Genomic DNA, 20728 nt, shown 5'->3' with positions numbered 1-20728 from the left:
GGATTCTCAATATTCCAAAATCGCACCTGGTTCCGACGACGTGTCTTCTGTTCCTAGGGATGATCCTGGACACAGTCCAGAAAAAGGTGTTTCTCCCGGAGGAGAAAGCCAGGGAGTTATCCGAGCTAGTCAGGAACCTCCTAAAACCGAGCCAAGTCTCAGTGCATCAATGCACATGGGTTCTGGGTAAAATGGTGGCTTCCTACGAAGCAATCCCATTCGGCAGATTCCACGCAAGAACTTTCTAGTGGGACCTGCTGGACAAATGGTCCGGATCGCATCTTCAGATGCATCAGCGGATAACCCTGTCACCAAGGACAAGGGTGTCCCTCCTGTGGTGGTTGCAGAGTGCTCATCTTCTAGAGGGCCGCAGATTAGGCATTCAGGACTGGGTCCTGGTGACCACTGATGCCAGCCTGCGAGGCTGGGGAGCAGTCACACAGGGAAGGAATATCCAGGGCTTATGGTCAAGCCTGGAGACATCACTTCACATAAATATCCTGAAGCTAAGGGACATTTACAATGCTCTAAGCTTAGCAAGACCTCTGCTTCAAGGTCAGCCGGTGTTGATCCAGTCGGACAACATCACGGCAGTCACCCATGTAAACAGACAGGGTGGCACAAGAAGCAGGAGGGCAATGGCAGAAGCTGCAAGGATTCTTCGCTGGGCGGAAAATCATGTGATAGCACTGTCAGCAGTATTCATTCCGGGAGTGGACAACTGGGAAGCAGACTTCCTCAGCACGACCTCCACCCGGGAGAGTGGGGACTTCACCCAGAAGTCTTCCACATGATTAAAAACTCGACAGGTATTGCGCCAGGTCCAGGGACCCTCAGGCAATAAGCTGTAGACGCTCTGGTAACACCGTGGGTGTACCAGTCATGGTATGTGTTCCCTCCTCTGCCTCTCATACCCAAGGTACTGAGATTGATAAGATGGAGAGGAGTAAGCACTATATTCGTGGTTCCGGATTGGCCAAGAAGGACTTGGTAACCGGAACTTCAAGAGATGCTCACGGAGGATCCGTGGCCTCTACCTCTAAGAAGGGACCTGCTCCAGCAAGGACCCTGTCTGTTCCAAGACTTACCGCGGCTGCGTTTGACGGCATGGCGGTTGAACGCCGGATCCTGAAGGAAAAAAGGCATTCCGGATGAAGTCATCCCTATCCTGATCAAAGCCAGGAAGGATATAACCGCAAAAACATTATCACCGCAATTGGCGAAAATATGTTGCGTGGTGCGAGGCCAGTAAGGCCCGACGGAGGAAATTCAACTGGGTCGATTCCTACATTTCCTGCAAACAGGAGTGTCTATGGGCCTGAAATTGGGGTCCATTAAGGTTCAAATTTCGGCCCTGTCAATTTTCTTCCAAAAAGAACTAGCTTCAGTCCCTGAAGTTCAGACGTTTGTAAAAGGGGTACTGCATATACAGCCTCCTTTTGTGCCTCCAGTGGCACTTTGGGATCTCAATGTAGTTTTGGGTTCCAAAAGTCACATTGGTTTGAACCACTTAAATCTGTGGAGTTAAAATATCTCACATGGAAAGTGGTCATGCTGTTGGCCCTGGCCTGGGCCAGGCGCGTGTCAGAATTGGCGGCTTTATCCTGAAAAAGCCGTTATCTGATTTTCCATTCGGACAGGGCGGAATTGAGGACTCGTCCTCAGTTTCTCCCCAAGGTGGTTTCAGCGTCTCACCTGAACCAACCTATTGGTGGTGCCTGCGGCTACTAGGGACTTGGAGGCCTCCAAGTTGCTAGACGTTGTCAGTGCCCTGAAAATATATGTTTCCAGGACGGCTGGAGTCAGGAAATCTGACTCGCTGTTTATCCTGTGTGCACCCAACAAGCTGGGTGCTCCTGCTTCTAAGCAGACTATTGCTCGTTGGATTTGTAGTACAATTCAGCTTGCACATTCTGTGGCAGGCCTGCCACAGCCAAAAATCTGTAAATGCCCACTCCACAAGGAAGGTGGGCTCATCTTGGGCGGCTGCCCGAGGGGTCTCGGCTTTACAACTTTGCCGAGCAGCTACTTGGTCAGGAGCAAATACGTTTGTAAAATTCTACAAAATTGATATCCTGGCTGAGGAGGACCTGGAGTTCTCTCATTTGGTGCTGCAGAGTCATCCGCACTCTCCCGCCCGTTTGGGAGCTTTGGTATAATCCCCATGGTCCTTACGGAGTCCCCAGCATCCACTTAGGACGTTAGAGAAAATAAGAATTTACTTACCGATAATTCTATTTCTCATAGTCCGTAGTGGATGCTGGGCGCCCATCCCAAGTGCGGATTGTCTGCAATACTTGTACATAGTTATTGTTACAAAAATCGGGTTATTATTGTTGTGAGCCATCTTTCAGAGGCTCCTCTGTTATCATGCTGTTAACTGGGTTCAGATCACAGGTTATACGGTGTGATTGGTGTGGCTGGTATGAGTCTTACCCGGGATTCAAAATCCTTCCTTATTGTGTACGCTCGTCCGGGCACAGTATCCTAACTGAGGCTTGGAGGAGGGTCATAGGGGGAGGAGCCAGTGCACACCAGGTAGTTCTAAAGCTTTCTTTAGATGTGCCCAGTCTCCTGCAGAGCCGCTATTCCCCATGGTCCTTACGGAGTCCCCAGCATCCTCTACGGACTATGAGAAATAGAATTATCGGTAAGTAAATTCTTATTTTTTAACTACACCCAAACTTTTATAGCAGACCAGGCCAGTGTAATGTTATTAAGACTTCAGCAGCATCCCTATATTTCACAGCATACAGGAGCAGTGTGCTTTTAATTTGTAAGAACTGCACCCAAACTTTTATAGCAGACAGGGACAGTGTAATGTTATTAAGACAGCAGTACCCCTATATTTCACAGCATACAGGAGAAGTGTGCTTTTAATTTTTAACTACACCCAAACTTTTATAGCAGACCAGGCCAGTGTAATGTTATTAAGACTTCAGCACCCTTATATTTCAAAGCATACAGGAACAGTGTGCTTTTAATTTTTAACTGCACCCAAATATTTAAAGGAGACAGGGCCAGTGTAATGTTATTAAGACATCAGCACCCTTATATTTCAAAGCATACAGGAACAGTGTGCTTTTAATTTTTAACTGCACCCAAATATTTAAAGGAGACAGGGACAGTGTAATGTTATTAAGACATCAGCACCCTTATATTTCAAAGCATACAGGAACAGTGTGCTTTTAATTTTTAACTGCACCCAAATATTTAAAGGAGACAGGGACAGTGTAATGTTATTAAGACATCAGTAGCACCCCTATGTTTCACGGCATACAGGTGCAGTGTGCTTTTAATTTGTAAGATCTGCATCCAATTTTTATAGCAGACAGGGCCACTGTAATGTTATTAAGACATCAGCACCCCTATATTTCACAGCATACAGGAGCAGTGTGCTTTTAATTTTTTACTGCATACAAACATTTATAGCAGACAGGGACAGTGTAATGTTATTAAGACATCAGTAGCACCCCTATGTTTCACGGCATACAGGTGCAGTGTGCTTTTAATTTGTAAGATCTGCACCCAACTTTTATAGCAGACAGGGCCACTGTAATGTTATTAAGACATCAGCACCCCTATATTTCACAGCATACAGGAGCAGTGTGCTTTTAATTTTTAACTGCATACAAACATTTATAGCAGACAGGGCTAGTGTAAAGTTATTAAGACATCAGCAGCACCCCTATATTTCACAGCATACAGGAGCAGTGTGCTTTTAATTTGTAAGAACTGCACCCAAACTTTTATAGCAGACAGGGACAGTGTAATGTTATTAAGACATCATCAGCACCCTTATATTTCAAAGCATACAGGAACAGTGTGCTTTTAATTTTTAACTGCACCCAAATATTTAAAGGAGACAGGGCCAGTGTAATGTTATTAAGACATCAGCACCCTTATATTTCAAAGCATACAGGAACAGTGTGCTTTTAATTTTTAACTGCACCCAAATATTTAAAGGAGACAGGGACAGTGTAATGTTATTAAGACATCAGCACCCTTATATTTCAAAGCATACAGGAACAGTGTGCTTTTAATTTTTAACTGCACCCAAATATTTAAAGGAGACAGGGACAGTGTAATGTTATTAAGACATCAGTAGCACCCCTATGTTTCACGGCATACAGGTGCAGTGTGCTTTTAATTTGTAAGATCTGCATCCAATTTTTATAGCAGACAGGGCCACTGTAATGTTATTAAGACATCAGCACCCCTATATTTCACAGCATACAGGAGCAGTGTGCTTTTAATTTTTTACTGCATACAAACATTTATAGCAGACAGGGACAGTGTAATGTTATTAAGACATCACTAGCACCCCTATGTTTCACGGCATACAGGTGCAGTGTGCTTTTAGTTTGTAAGATCTGCACCCAACTTTTATAGCAGACAGGGCCACTGTAATGTTATTAAGACATCAGCACCCCTATATTTCACAGCATACAGGAGCAGTGTGCTTTTAATTTTTAACTGCATACAAACATTTATAGCAGACAGGGCTAGTGTAAAGTTATTAAGACATCAGCAGCACCCCTATATTTCACAGCATACAGGAGCAGTGTGCTTTACGTTTTTTACTGCACCCAAACTTTTATAGCAGACTGGGATAGTGTAATGTTATTAAGACATCATTAGCACCTCTATATTTTGCAGCATACTGGAGCAGTGTGCTTTTAATTTGTAAGAACTGCATCCAAACTTTTATAGCAGACAGGGCCAGTGTAAAGATATTAAGACATCAACAGCACCTCTATATTTCACAGCATACAGGAGTAGTGTGCTTTAAATTTTTTACTACACCCAAACTTTTATAGCAGATAGAGCCAGTGTAATGTTATTAAGACATCAGCACCCCTATATTTCACAGCATACAGAAGTAGTGTATTTTGAATTTTTAATTGCACTCAAACTTTTATATCAGACAGGATTAGTGTAATGTTATTAAGACATCAGCACCCCTATATTTCACAGCATACAGGAGCAGTGTGCTTTTAATTTTTAACTACACCCAAACTTTTATAGCAGACCAGGCCAGTGTAATGTTATTAAGACTTCAGCAGCATCCCTATATTTCACAGCATACAGGAGCAGTGTGCTTTTAATTTGTAAGAACTGCACCCAAACTTTTATAGCAGACAGGGACAGTGTAATGTTATTAAGACAGCAGTACCCCTATATTTCACAGCATACAGGAGAAGTGTGCTTTTAATTTTTAACTACACCCAAACTTTTATAGCAGACCAGGCCATTGTAATGTTATTAAGACTTCAGCAGCATCCTTATATTTAACAGCATACAGGAGCGGTGTGCTTTTAATTTGTAAGAACTGCACCCAAACTTTTATAGCAGACAGGGACAGTGTAAAGTTATTAAGACATAAGCACCCTTATATTTCACAGCATACAGGAACAGTGTGTGCACCCAAATATTTAAAGCAGACAGGGACAGTGTAATGTTCTTAAGACATCAGTAGCACCCCTATATTTCACAGCATACAGGTGCAGTGTGCTTTTAATTTGTAAGATCTGCACCCAACATTTATAGCAGACAGGGCCAGTGTAATGTTATTAAGAAATCAGAAGCACCCATATATTTCACAGCATACAGGAGCAGTGTGCATTTAATATTTAATTGCACCCAAACTTTTATGGCACACCGGGCCAGTGTAATGTTACTAAGACATCAGCACCCATATATTTCACAGCATACAGGAGCACTGTGCTTTTAATTTTTAACTGCATCCAAATTTTTATAGCAGACAGGGCCAGTGTAATGTTATTAAGACAACAGCACCCCTATATTTCACAGCATACAGGAACAGTGTGCTTTTAATTTTTAACTGCACCCAAACATTTATAGCAGACAGGGCCAGTATAATGTTATTAAGACATCAGCAGTGCCCCTACAGTTCACAGCATACAGGAGTAGTGTACTTTTAATTTGTAAGAACTGCACCCAAACTTTTATAGCAGACAGGGACAGTGTAATGTTTTTAAGACTTCAGCATCACCCATATATTTCACAGCATACAGGAGCAGTGTGCTTTTAATTTTTAACTACACCCAAACTTTTATAGCAGACCGGGCCAGTGTAATGTTATTAAGACTTCAGCAGCATCCCTATATTTCACAGCATACAGGAGCAGTGTGATTTTAATTTGTAAGAACTGCACCCAAACTGTTATAGCAGACAGGGCCAGGGTAATGTTATTAAGACATCAGCAGCACCCCTATATTTCACAGCATACAGGAGCAGTGTGCTTTTCATATTTAACTACATCAAACTTTTATAGTAGACAGGGCCAGTGTAATGTTATTAAGACATCAGCACCCCTATATTTCAGGGCATACAGTAGCAGTGTGCTTTTAATTTGTAAGAACTGCACACAAACTTTTATAGCAGACAGAGCCAGTGTAATGTTATTAAGACATCAGCACCCCCATATTTCAAACCATACAGAGGCAGTGGGCTTTTACTTTTTAACTGCACCAACATTTTTGATAGCAGACAGGACCAGTGTAATGTTATTAATGCATCAGCATCCGTATGTTTCACAGCATACAGGAGCAGTGTGCTTTTAATTTTAAACTGCACCCACATTTTTTATAGCAGACAGTGCCAGTGTAATGTTATTAAGACATCAACTGCACCCCTAAATTTCACAACATACAGGAGTAGTGTGCTTTTACTTTGTAAGAACTGCATCCAAATTTTTAGAGCAGACAGGGCCAGTGTAATGTTATTAAGACATCAGCACCCCTATATTTCACAGCATACATGAGCAGTGTGCTTTTAATTTGTAAGAACTGAACACAAACTTTTATAGCAGACAGGGCCAGTGTAATGTTATTAAGACATCAGCACCCCTATATTTCATAACATACAGAGGCAGTGTGCTTTTACTTTTTAACTGCACCAACATTTTTATTGCAGACAGGGCAAGTGTAATGTTATTAAGACATCAGCACCCCTATATTTCACAGCATACAGGAACAGTGTGCTTTTAATTTGTAAGAACTGCACCCAAATTTACAGGGTCAGTGTAATGTTATTAAGACATCAGCACCCTTATATTTCACAGCATACAGGAACAGTGTGCTTTTATTTTTTAACTGCACCCAAAATATTATAGCAGACAGGGACAGTGTAATGTTTTTAAGACTTCAGCAGCATCCCTATATTTCACAGCATACAGGAGCAGTGTGATTTTAATTTGTAAGAACTGCACCCAAACTTTTATAGCAGACAGGGACAGTGTAATGTTATTAAGACATAAGCACCCCTATATTTCATAGCATACAGGAGCAGTGTACTTTTAATTTTTAACTGCACCCAAATTTTTTTCGTAGACAGGGCCAGGGTAATGTTATTAAGACATCAGCAGCACCCCTATATTTCACAGCATACAGGAGCAGTGTGCTTTTAATATTTAACTACATCAAACTTTTATAGTAGACAGGGCAAGTGTAATGTTATTAAGACATCAGCACCCCTATATTTCAGGGCATACAGTAGCAGTGTGCTTTTAATTTGTAAGAACTGCACACAAACTTTTATAGCAGACAGAGCCAGTGTAATGTTATTAAGACATCAGCACCCCCATATTTCAAACCATACAGAGGCAGTGGGCTTTTACTTTTTAACAGCACCAACATTTTTGATAGCAGACAGGACCAGTGTAATGTTATTAATGCATCAGCATCCATATGTTTCACAGCATACAGGAGCAGTGTGCTTTTAATTTTAAACTGCACCCACATTTTTTATAGCAGACAGTGCCAGTGTAATGTTATTAAGACATCAACTACACCCCTAAATTTCACAACATACAGGAGCAGTGTGCTTTTACTTTGTAAGAACTGCATCCAAATTTTTAGAGCAGACAGGGCCAGTGTAATGTTATTAAGACATCAGCACCCCTATATTTCACAGCATACATGAGCAGTGTGCTTTTAATTTGTAAGAACTGCACACAAACTTTTTTAGCAGACAGGGCCAGTGTAATGTTATTAAGACATCAGCACCCCCATATTTCAAACCATACAGAGGCAGTGGGCTTTTACTTTTTAACAGCACCAACATTTTTGATAGCAGACAGGACCAGTGTAATGTTATTAATGAATCAGCATCCGTATGTTTCACAGCATACAGGAGCAGTGTGCTTTTAATTTGTAAGAACTGCTCCCAAATTTTTATAGCAGACAGGGTCAGTGTAATGTTATTAAGACATCAGCACCCTTATATCTCACAGCATACAGGAACAGTGTGCTTTTATTTTTTAACTGCACCCAAAATATTATAGCAGACAGGGCTAGTGTAATGTTTTTAAGAACTCAGCAGCACCCGTATATTTCACAGTGCCCCTGCCCCCTGTACAACACAGCCATGACAGCAACACCCATGTACAGCTGCAGCACCCGGCAGTAACACCAGTGACAGCCAGGACAGCAGGGACAGCCAGGACAGCTCCCCTAACACAGCACAAACACACCACAGTGACTGCAGCAGCACCCCAACATAGCACACACTAACCCCACGCCACCACCCATAGAGAGATAGAGGTCTGTCTCGCTGACTCTCCAAGTCCCGAGTGAAAATGGCGGCGATGCACGGCTGTTTATATGGGATCCATAGCCCACGAGATTTTGACAGTGGGATGATGACATTTTCCCTCGTTCTGGTTTCCGAGTCTGGCAGGAAGTCCTGAGCCGGACTCGGATCCGGGCTCGGATCCAGGCTCAGATCCGGGCTCGGAGCATGACGTTCGGGGGGAGGGGGTTTGGTTCTCAGGGAACTGAACCCGCTCATCTCTAAAAAAAACACATTAACATTAATTTAACCACTGTATATTGGTGGTAATTCTGAGTTGTTCGCTCGCTAGCTGCTTTTAGCAACATTGCAAACGCTAGGCAGCCGCCCTCTGGGAGTGTATCAAGCGCAGTAATCATCTGTTTATATTTTTTGTATATGTACCTGTTAACTTGGGGTTCCAAAACAAACCCCTAGATTACGTGCAGCTGCGGTACATTGCACTACACATATTAGTGTGGTTATCGAAATAACAATTTAATAAGCGCCAGGAGTGGAATAGCCTCCCATCAGAGGTAGTACAGCTAAAGGGGGGTACTCACGGAGCGATATTCTAAGCAAGCTGACTAGATTGCTTAGAATTTGAGCATTATCGCTCCGTGTGTACCCCCTACAGCGATAGCGATGCGCAGCCCTGCGCATCGCTATCGCTGGTGCTAGATTGGCCTGCATGCAGGCCAATCTAGCGGGTCGCTCACTTCACCCGCTGGGTGAAATGAGCAGGCCCCCCGTCTCCCCCCGCACGCTCAGCACAGATCGCGCTGTGCTGAGCGGCGGGAGAGATGTGTGCTGAGCGGTTCGCTCAGCACACATCTCTCCTGCATCGTCCCGTCTATATGGGCCTTTAGACAGTACAGCAATTTAAACATGGGATAGACATGAGGATATCCTTACAAAGAAATAAGGATTAAATAAGTAAAAACATGGTAAAAAAGGGGCAGACTAGATGGGCCAAGTGGTTCTTATCTGCTGTCACATTCTATGTTTCTATGTAAAGGTATGTAAATAATATATACATACATACTGTATATGACACATGCAGGACATTTCCCAGTTGGTCTCTAGATCTGTTAGCCACTCGTGTAGGTTCCCAGGTTATCAGTCTGCAGTAGACTGCAACATGATAATTCATTACTATGATTAATCCCAAGTGGAGCAATATATTTTAATTTAGTTAAACACTTAACCACTTGCCGGGCATGGTCGCATCAGATGCGACCATGCCTGCAAGTGCTCTATCTGACCGGGTCGCACAGGATGCGACCAGTCAGATAGTGTTAGCAGCGGCAGGGAAGATAAACTTCCCTTCCCTCCCTCTGCCTCCCCGCACTCTCCCCCTGTGTCTGCCGTGCTGCCGATCACTGCTGATCGGTCAGCACGGCAGGTTCCCCTTCCCCTCCAGCGACTACAGACAATGGCAGCTGCTGGGGAGAGTAAATGAACCCTCCCAAGCCACCCCCAGACCCCCCGTATACCTGCAGGCTGTCCCGGCTTTCAAAATGAAAGCCGCGATGGTCGCGATGTTACCGATCGATGTTTTGATGTTTAAAAATATATATTTTATTTAAAAAAAAATTCCTTTTTTTTTTAACTAAAATCATTTGTGACAGGGTTAAAGTCATGTTCTTCACCTAATTCACTCATAAAAAAAAAACGACAATTTCAGAGCGGTTTTCGGCAAATAAATCGTTAGTTAAGTGGTTAATTTTGTTAAACCCCATTTTTAACACCTTCCCTCAGGAGGCTGCAATCTCCAGGGGTGAGTAAACTGGCTCATATCAAAAGTTTTGTCATTCACCAGTCCTTTCTGTTAGGAGATGGCAATTAGCATTCCATCTCCTAGTCACAAAACATAGTGAATCCTTATCCAGATATATACAGGTTAAGTGAATTTTCCCCTTTAAAATAAATTCAAACACATCTTAAATCATACTTGCCTACTCTCCCGGAATGGCCGGGAGGCTCCCGAAAATCGGGTGACCCTCCCGGCCCCCCGGAAGAGCAGGCAAGTCTCCCGATTCGTGGGGACCCCCCTGCCCGTCCGCCCACTAAGTGTGTAAAGTGGGCGGTCCGGGCAGTGGATGACGCGATTCTTGCTGAATCGCGTCATCATAGCCACGCCCCCTGCAGTGTAATGCCGGTGATCGCGGCATTACAGAGCGGGGGCGTGGCTTAAAAGAGGCATCATCATGACCCCCACCCTTGCTCCGCCCCCGCTCCACCCTTTCTCCGCCCATCCCACCTCCGGCCCACCCCCTCCACGACGTCACAGCCTCCCCTGCCCGCCCTCTGAGCTGACCTGGCTGCTCTCTCCCGCAGAGAGCAGCCAAAATGTAGGTAAGTCTGTCTTAAATATAAATACATTTAAAATGTGCAATGCTACAACTGTGAAAACAGCACTAAATATAAAATGTTAAAACACATTATTAAACATACATTTACAGTATATGGTGCCAAGTGCCGATTTCTCCATTTAGATAATGGTGAACATGCTACGACGAGTCTATCATGTGCGATGGGTCTCTGGCCACACCAATATGTTGTATAGTGCCAACCCAGGATTACTAATATTATTGTCGCCTCTGTCTTCAATTATTTATTTATTTATTTATTTATTTTCCTTTTATGCTTTTTCAGGCAGATAAATCACATTAAATCATCATTACCATCCTGTTTTACCCTCAAGTGTTCAAACACATGTAAAGACATTTAGACATCAGATATTAGTGAGGATATAATGTTCCTGCGGGTCAAAAATGCAAACAATCCCACAGACCAATATACAAAATGTCTAGGGGTTATGAGCCTAAGTGTAGGGCCACACATTGTGGCCAAGCGGGTCCAGTTCAGTGGGACCTGCTTGACCGCAAGGAGACTGCACATGGGCACCTATGCAGGCACCCACACATCTGCTGCGGTCGGGCTGGACGGCAGGACGACGGGATATCAGAGTGAACACATACATTTCAATGAATGTGTTCACATAGTGCGGCTGGAGAATGAAGTTTCAGTGTCATAGCTGCAGATTTTAACAACCGGCACCCAGAAAGACCTCCAATTTCACATAACACTGTCAGGTGCCTAATTTCCAAATTCCAAGAAACTGGGACTGTGGCTGACAAGTCAAGAAGTGGTCGTCCAAAAAGTGCTACTGACGAGACAACCTCAACAATGGTTTTGGCATCCTTCATGTAGAGCCCACAATGTAGCACATGACGTTCGTTCTCCAGACATCAAAATTACCTCAATTCTCTACTCCTTTGTCAAAGCTATCTTCAGTTACCTGCAACAACAAAAAAAACTGTTGTAACTTTTGAACCATAACTGCAATAAACTTTTCAGCAAATTCTGATGTTGTTTGACATGTTACATGACCCCCTTTCCATTTAAAAAAAACTGACTTAGATTCAAGATGGCCGATTTCAAGATCTCGCCCATGTTCGGTACATACCCTAAAATATAGCCCACCTCACCCATACCTTACTGAACAAATGGGTGTACTGCGACTTTAGAATCACCCTGTATATATATATATATATATATATGCACAAAGGTCCCCTAGGTGGGCATGTGGCAATCCACCCAATAGCAAACAGGAACCAGGTGCCACTCGTTGGATTTGATGAAAAAGTTATATATTAAAAGTGGCAAAAAGCATGGTGATCAACCGACATTTCAACGCCACGCAGGGCGTTTTTCTCAAGGTGACATGCTGTGAATAAACAGTGAAAGTACACGCTTACCTTTTAAAGATGTCTGAAAGAGCCCCTTCGCGCTGGCTCCCGTCCGCAGGCTGTGGGCTGGACATCCGGGTGGCTCCGGTGGTTGAGTCACGTCCGCAGCCGCCCGGATGTCCAGCCCACAGCCTGTGGACGGGAGCCAGCGCGAAGGGGCTCTTTCAGACACCTTTAAAAGGTAAGCGTGCATTTTCACTGTTTATTCACAGCATGTCACCTTGAGAAAAACGCCTTGCGTGGCGTTGAAACGTCGGTTGATCACCATGCTTTTTGCCACTTTGAATATATAACTTTTTCATCAAATCCAACGAGTGCCGCCCGGTTCCTGTTTGCTATTGGGTGGATTGCCACATGCCACCTAGGGGACTTTTGTGCATATATTCCATTTGGGGAGGGCATCGTGGTTATTCTCATTCATTTTGGAGTGCCTATTTTATATATATATATATATATATATAGTGACAAGATCATTGGAAAAGTGGTGGAAAGCAGGTATATTTGCCCCAGGTTTCTTACCTATGTGTGTGTTAAAGCCCCAGGAATATTGTATTGGCTCTGCTGAGAGCTTTTGGCTTTTAGTAAAAGCCATAAAGGGATCCTGGGGTTGGATGTGAGAAGGGAGAGTGGATTCTCCATTCATTTGGGCCCAGTTCTGGTCTTTGGTGATTTTTAGACCCACAGACGCTTACTTAGTGACTTCAGCTGCACGTGGGTGTTATAAGGCTGTCAGCATAATCACTTGATCTCACACAATGGGGTAAATTTACTAAGATGGGAGTTCTACTTAAGATGGGATGTTGCCCATAGCAACCAATCAGATTCCAGATATTATCTTCTAGAAGGTGCTAAATAAATGAGAAGTAGAATCTGATTGGTTGCTATGAGCAACATCCCATCTTAAATAGAACTCCGATCTTAGTAAATTTACCCCCCAGTCTTTTTAAAAGTAAACATTCGGTAAGGACACAAAGTCACAGCCACAGGTATCAATTCCTGGAACTGATACCTGTGGCTATGACTTGGTGTCATTACCTGCTCACTTTTAGAAAGACTATTAGTACAGTTTATTGCTTGGATTATACAAATGACATGTAACTAACTAGCACCACAGTAGATGTACCTATAAGTTGAGAGTGCCGGACATATATTGCTATTATATATACTATTGTGTGTCACAATGCGAATAAAGTGCACTACTTTCTGGTGCAATATGATCAGGGGCACTATGTGAGGTGTAATGTGAATAAGATTGTGCTACTGTGTGGCATAATTTGAATTGGGTTTTCTATTGTGTGGCCACCCCCATTCCTTGTAAGACCACACCCCTTTATTACGTATGGGAGGATGCAAATTTATAGTTTGCGGGGGGCGCCGAACAACCTAGCACCGGCCCTGCACAGTAGGTAATACCAGTAATAGCTTTGCTCAGTAGTCTGGCTGTTCTGGATAAAATACATGTGGGGAGCATCTGCTCATTGATGTATGGGATTAAAAAGTTTTTTCCATGAACTGCATTTCATGCAGTAAGTGATGTCTATCAACATGTTTTTCAGAAGAACTGTCCTTAACAACATTCTCACATCAAGATGACATTGCTTGACTGTGATTAGTGATGAAGAATTGCACAGTATTGTAGTTGTAGACGTAATAATCTGCAAAGCTAAGCACTCATTGTATTATTGGGCTGCACATGCATATTCAAGGGCGGACAAAGAGATCTGGAAGCACCTCAGTCACATCTGCACTTGTGACTGAAAGGCAAAGTTAGGGAAGGCATGATGATGGACCTACAGGCCATGCAGAGGTGTGTGGCAGCCACCATTTGTAATGGGTGCAGGATGTATGGTGCACGTGGAAACCTGCACTGCACACACTCCACCCAGAGCATACTTACTTTAACACAGCAAGTGGGTTCCCAAGCCTACGTGGCACCATCTTCCCAGTGACATCTATGGCAAGATAGCACAACACAGTGAAAGTAAAGCGCCTTTACCATCTTGTGCACATAGGGGGTGATTCCGACTTGATCGTAGCTGTGCTAAATTTAGCACAGCTACGATCAGGGACACAGACATGCGGGGGGATGCCCAGCACAGGGCTAACCAACCCCACATGTCAGTCCCTGCCCTGTTGCAGAGGTGCAAAAGCATCACACATGCTTTTGCACTTCAGTAGTAGCTCCCGGCCAGCGCAGCTTTTGCGTGCTGGCCAGGAGCTACTCGTCACTGCCTGGCTCGCAGCAGCTGCATGTGACATCACGCAGCCGCTGCGGCCCGCCTCCCGCATGGTCTGGCCATGCCTGCATTGGCCAGACCACACCCACAAAACAGCGGCCAAATGCCGCCGTGCCGCCCCCTACCGCCCAGCGACCACCTCTGCCTATCAATCAGCCAGAGGCGATCGCTAGGCAATGACAACCATCGGCTGTCAGCCATGTGCCGGTGCACTGCGGCGCATGCGCAGTTCTGACCTGATCGCTGCACTGCAAAGAACTGCAGCAAGCAATCATGTCAGAATGACCCCCATACACCATCTTCCCGACTATCATTGGGCATGTAGGAGCGGGAACCCACTTGCCAGCACCAGGTAGGATGTAAAGTGGCAGAGGGGGGCCCTCAGAAGAGGGAGCCTGCTACAAGTAGTCCCTTTTGGGTGTTAATACACCCCTGGTGGCAGCATAAATATGCCTGTCTACAGACATGTGGTTAGTACCTACAGTGGTATTGGGCTGGTGTAAGGATGCGCTAATGATGATATGAGTGAATAGATAGGGACAGTCCATCTGCAATGATGCGTACAACGCAGCATACAGGTGTAAATACATGCTTAGTTTCTGCACACAATACTGAAGCAATTGTGGGTAAATTACATTTATATCCACATTAACCCCTATGGGTCATACTGAATTCGCCAAGGAGAATGCATCCAGAAAAAAATGCATTTCAGGCAGCTTATTTCAATCTGGAAGCATCTCAAGGTAAAATAAGGCTGACTTACTCAAGGACGACATGAAAAAAAGGCTGACACAAGCAAAAGGTAGCCATAAAAATGGTCGACACATGTAAAGGTGGATATGTTGTTGTTTTTTTAGGTTTTTGGGATGTCCATTTCTAACTTCTAGCACATGGACCCCTAATTAGTGTACTGCATCCTCTCGTCATGCTTTGGGCAAGGTTACCATTCCCAAATGTGGTCAACGTGGATGGTAAAGTCTGAAAAAATTATAAAATTGAAAAAATGTGAAAAACTCATGTCAACCACATGCTGTGTCAACCATTGTCATGTCACTCTTTTGACCACATTGACCATGTCGGCCAATAGGGGTTAACTTATTGACTGTCAACATTTTTACTGTCGACCTAAAGACCGGATAACCTTAAGTATATATGCTTGAAAAAAGAATATCTTAGGTGATCTTTTCAATGTCACCAGTCTGAAGTGTATTAGTTACTACCGGTAAGCCTCATTGTCAGTTATAGCATAATCTGTTTAATTATCCAGATTGTGCCATATTGCTGTTCAAGGCTATGTACCCTGGAATTGAGCCATACATATACAACAATATAATAAATAAACCAAAATATAAATGAGTGGAACTTTCTTGCTAAAGTTTAGAACTGTTATTGTCTTGTCTCCTAGTCTGTGAACCTAGTGGGTTGTTCTTCTATCACCTGACTCCGCAACTTTACCTACTGACAAGTTAAACTGCAACATTATTGTAAAAAATGTCAATGCTTGTCTTTCTTTAACAAGCTGGCAAATGATGTCTTTCCAGCTAAATGATAGTATGTTCACACACTGATGCATGGTAAGCCCAATAGGTCTATAGCAAAGTATTTTGTGTGAGGGCTGTCTACAAAAATTGTAAACAAAGAAAAGTCTCATTAGGACATAAAAATGTCTCAAGAACTGCAGCACCTGTGTTGGAAATAGCATTGTAAATTAAAAGTATATAAGTTCTGATAAAGAATGTTTTTGAAAACACTTAAGGTACCTTTAATCAGTATTACCCATATAGGACACATGTACATTCATTTATGTGCTTATTTAGTCCCACAACTTCAATCAATATCACCCATTTAGGACCCATGTACATTCTTGTATGTGACTATTTAGTCCCATAACTTTAATCAATATCACCCATTAAGGACCCATGTACATTCTTGTATGTGACTATTTAGTCCCGCTCCCCCACATTGCCATGAACACTTACCTTTTTTCTTGTACATGCATAACAAATATGGGGCCTGATTCAGATGTGGTTGCAACTTCGATGGTGTCGCAACTGAGCGATTATTGGCAGACTGCTTATGTGACGCAGCTGCAGTGCGCATGCGCCAAGGTACCCTTACAATGCCGTGAGGAATCAGTCGCAGAGTGATTGACAGGAAGAGGTGCATTTGGGGTAGATAAAGGGGAGTGGCTGCAAAAATGCCGGCTTGTGGTGACCGTTTTCGTGACGTGTCTCGGTGTGCGACTGGATCGCATATGCATAAAACATGGCACCAGCATTGCAACTCCCACGCCCACAATGCATAGCCCTGAAGAGAGTGAGTGAGTCTTTGTTCCTCACATCTGCAATGGAGTATTGTTGCGATGGCTTCGGTGGGTGTCTCTGTTCACTTGTGGGCGGCCGCTACACTTGTGTTGCCTCACAGTTCCATCACTGAAAAGGATCGCTGCTGCGTCAGCATTGTGACCACATCTCAATCAGGCCCATGGTTTCCTGTGCTAAATGCAAATGAAGCATGGTAAGCTGTTTAGAGAACAATGTAATATGGACTAGAGGGCAAACTGCATAATGGCCCTCTGTTTATTATGAAGAGCCACCTGCATTCCATATTCATTTCATGTGGGTCCTGTATTAAAGGAAAATGTATTAATTAATTATTTATTCATTATTGGTGAAGAAATTGCTTTGCATAGGCACTTCTTATACTGTTGATATCATGATGGGTTTGGAGGACAGAGAGTTATTCCAATTGATGGAATAGAGCCATCAACATTTCAGGCCCATGTGGACTATAATAAAACGTTGCATTCACAAAACTTTCCTTGTTTTATTGATGTTTTATAGAATACCAGCTTCTATAACCTCTGTACCTTGTGCCTTGTCCATATTACAGGGGTGGTTTTCAATAGGCACCCCAACAGTCCAAGTTTTTTTTTTGCAAAATAATTTTATTTAATTAAAGTTTTAGACATAGTAAGAGAACAATGTCATATGGTAAAATGTAATCAAAATGCTTACAGTCATATTCACTGATTATCGAAGTGATGGTACATTTCAACTATATAAAAAACGGTAATGACGCATATGAATATGTTGGAAAATGCAACGCCACATTAATAAAAAAATATATATAAAGACAATCGATGTTCCTGTGATTATCTAACAATAGATCTATTAATTTATATGGACAAAACAGTAGCCAATTCAACAATACTGTCCGTTCTAGTCTAACGTCCTTGGCAAACACAAGTAGTGATGGAACATACCGAAAATTACTCATTGTTAATTATAGAAGGTAGAGATAAGAGATAAGTGAAAGGGGGGGGGGGGAAAGAGGGTGGACGCTAAGACAAGATTTCAATGTCACAGACATAACATAGTTTTGGGTAAAAGATGGTATAGTGAGACAGAGGCTATGGACTGGTTTCTCTCATTAAATAAACAATATCCCAAAGGTTCCCAAGAATAATAGAGGAAAAAATCTGGATATAAAATATCAACTAGCAATTCGGCGTAAAAGGAACCACGTAGTGGTTTCAAAAATCTTTTGCATCCTAGACTGGGTAGCAACGTCTAGACTGGATATGAAAAAGTCCCATTTTTTGTAAAATTTTGGGTCTCCCTTCTCCACATCAGGTAATGTGGCTTGTCTTTCCAAGAATAAGGTTTTCAATAGAACATTATTGTAGTGGAGTGTCTATAAATCCGATGAGTCAATATAAGCTTCTTCACCATTACTAAAATAAGGGATAAAAGTGGTACAATTAATTTTTTTTGCGGACATAAGTCCCAATCCTTACAAAATAGAAATACACAAGCAGTTGGATGCTTCTTCAGTTTTAGGGTGAATAAAGAATTGATGTAATTAAGCAATCTATGTCAGAAGATCCGAATTTTACCACACTCCCAGAAATTATGGTAAAATTTGCATTGGACATTGTACACTTGGGACATTGACCAGATTCACCTAGTTCAAAATGAGAACGTTGTTGTGGGGAAACGTAAGCTCTGTTTATAAACTTTAAATCAGTCTCCTGTAAAGCAGACGATTGTAGACATTTCATTTTAAAAGATAAATCTTGCAGTATTGTGGGTAGAGGGAGATCAGGGATATCTCTTGACCATTTAGAACATAAATCACGCCTTACAAAGTCCGTTCCTGACTTAATGAGAGAGGCATAAAGATATTTAATACGATAACCCAGGGCAATATCTGAGGATAACAGTGTTACAATTGGATCAGGCCTGTCAGGGCTGGACATCGGTGGGGAGGACTGTGCATTATGACGCGCTTGCAAATACATAAAAAATTGTCTGTTGGGCAAATTATGCTTGTCAGCTAAATTTGAAAATGAGTAGACCGTACCTCTGGGGTCAAAGATGTTTCTTATTGATGAGATACCCTTATCTCTCCAATCAAGAAATTATGGATTCTCAAGACTAGGCGGGAATTGAGAATTTCCTCAAAATGTGTTAAACGGGGAATTAGTATGTTTCCTATTTAGCTTTTTGTTAATCAAAATCCAAGCTTTATAAGTGTCAGCAAAGAGAATATTATCGGCAGTTTCCGGAGGGAGTAAGCATTTTGGAGTGTGTAGTATAGCAGCCGGGGAGAATGGGTGAAATCGATGTTCTTCCAATATAGTATTCATGTAAAATGAGTGGTGTGTAAACCAGTCGGTAATATACCTGAAAAGAGCAGCCTGGGAGAAGGAGTCAATGTCTGGCATGCGAAAACCTCCATCGACCTTGGCCAGTTTCAGTCTGTTGAAAGATATTCTCGGTCGTTTTCTTTCCCAAGCAAATTTGGAGAATAAAGTTTTAAAACGCTTGGTATCATGTTTGGTAAGTTGCAATGGCAACATCTGGAGTACATACGAAATTGATGTATTAAGCCTAGAGAAGTGATAAAGCAGTGCTAAAGAAGGATAAGTGGAAGGTGATAATGCACCAGCTAATCAGCTCAGAAATGTAATTTTTCAAACCCGTAATGATTGGTGCATTATCACCTTCCCTTTATCACTGCTTTAACACTTCTCCAAGCTTAGTACATCTTCCCCCATGTTTGGGAACCAACGTTATAGTGCTTAAGTCTATCGCAACAATTATTTCACTCAATTATTTCAATCAGAGCTTATTTTGATGAATTAAAAAGTATTAGCACCATTAATGATAAATATACATATTGTGTAAGCAGTTTGGGAGCATATAAAATAAATCCAGCATTTTCTTTAGCATATGTACAGTATGTGTCTGAATTGAGCTCAATGTGGGACAGTCATTTTTTATTATTTATGTTTATACTTTAAGTCAGTGGTTCCCAAACGTTTTTGAATCACAGTACCCTAGAACAACAGCATTTTTTTCACAGCACTCCTAGGCCAAAAGTTTCTTGTTAAGAAATTTAGAAAGAGATATTCAATTTAGTAAATTATGTTTATATGTCATCCTTAGGTTCAGTTATGTGGTGAGGGACAAGATTTGCTTCTGTTTGACCACATAAATAATTTATGATCGACAGCCACCAGCACTGCCTTTGCCTATTACATTGACCATAAATAATTGGAATTGGCCCTGGACCACCAACCCAAGGCACCCCTGCAAGTGTCTGGAGGCACCAAAGAGTGCCAGGGCACACGATTTGAGAATCACTGAATTAAGGGAATTTTTGCTTCACTCTCATCTAAAATTGCATTTTTGATACATAGACACTGTTCAACCACAGGAATTACTGTTGCCATAATTTTAAAATGACTACATGTTTATATATTGAAAAAAAAATTACTAGCAGAGCTTTCAAACTTCATGAATGGACTGAAATTAGATGATACATTAGGCATTTTCCTGCTTATCTAAACAACTGTGGTGTTCCAAAAACAAAAAGATAAAAAAACAACTCTTGTTTTTCTCTTTCATCAGCTCTTTAGTTTTGACAAACGGTAAACAAACAGATTTACAGCGTCTCTGTTTTCATATAGGGTTTTATTCTTTCTGGACAGCTGCTGCTATTAAGAAACCTCCGATGGGCAAATTTCATTCAAATTTTAACCTAAGAATTTGTCTGCCGTATACGGCAGGAACTTACTGTTTGCTCTATGCAAAAATTGCAAAGTTCGTCATCTCCCCTGTCTAAAAAAAAAAAAAGTAATCAGGGATTTTTAAT

General features: G+C 42.3%; 1 protein-coding gene across 1 annotated transcript in view; it reads left to right on the top strand.

The window, feature by feature from the left end:
- Nucleotides 1–20728, top strand: part of POU2AF2 (POU class 2 homeobox associating factor 2) — a 206545-nt gene that overhangs the window by 153283 nt on the left and 32534 nt on the right. The gene's annotated exons all lie outside the window — the stretch shown is intronic.

Source organism: Pseudophryne corroboree, chromosome 10 (assembly GCF_028390025.1).
Source record: "Pseudophryne corroboree isolate aPseCor3 chromosome 10, aPseCor3.hap2, whole genome shotgun sequence".
NCBI classification, from domain to species: domain Eukaryota; kingdom Metazoa; phylum Chordata; class Amphibia; order Anura; family Myobatrachidae; genus Pseudophryne; species Pseudophryne corroboree.
This window is presented reverse-complemented; position numbering and strand designations above follow the sequence as displayed.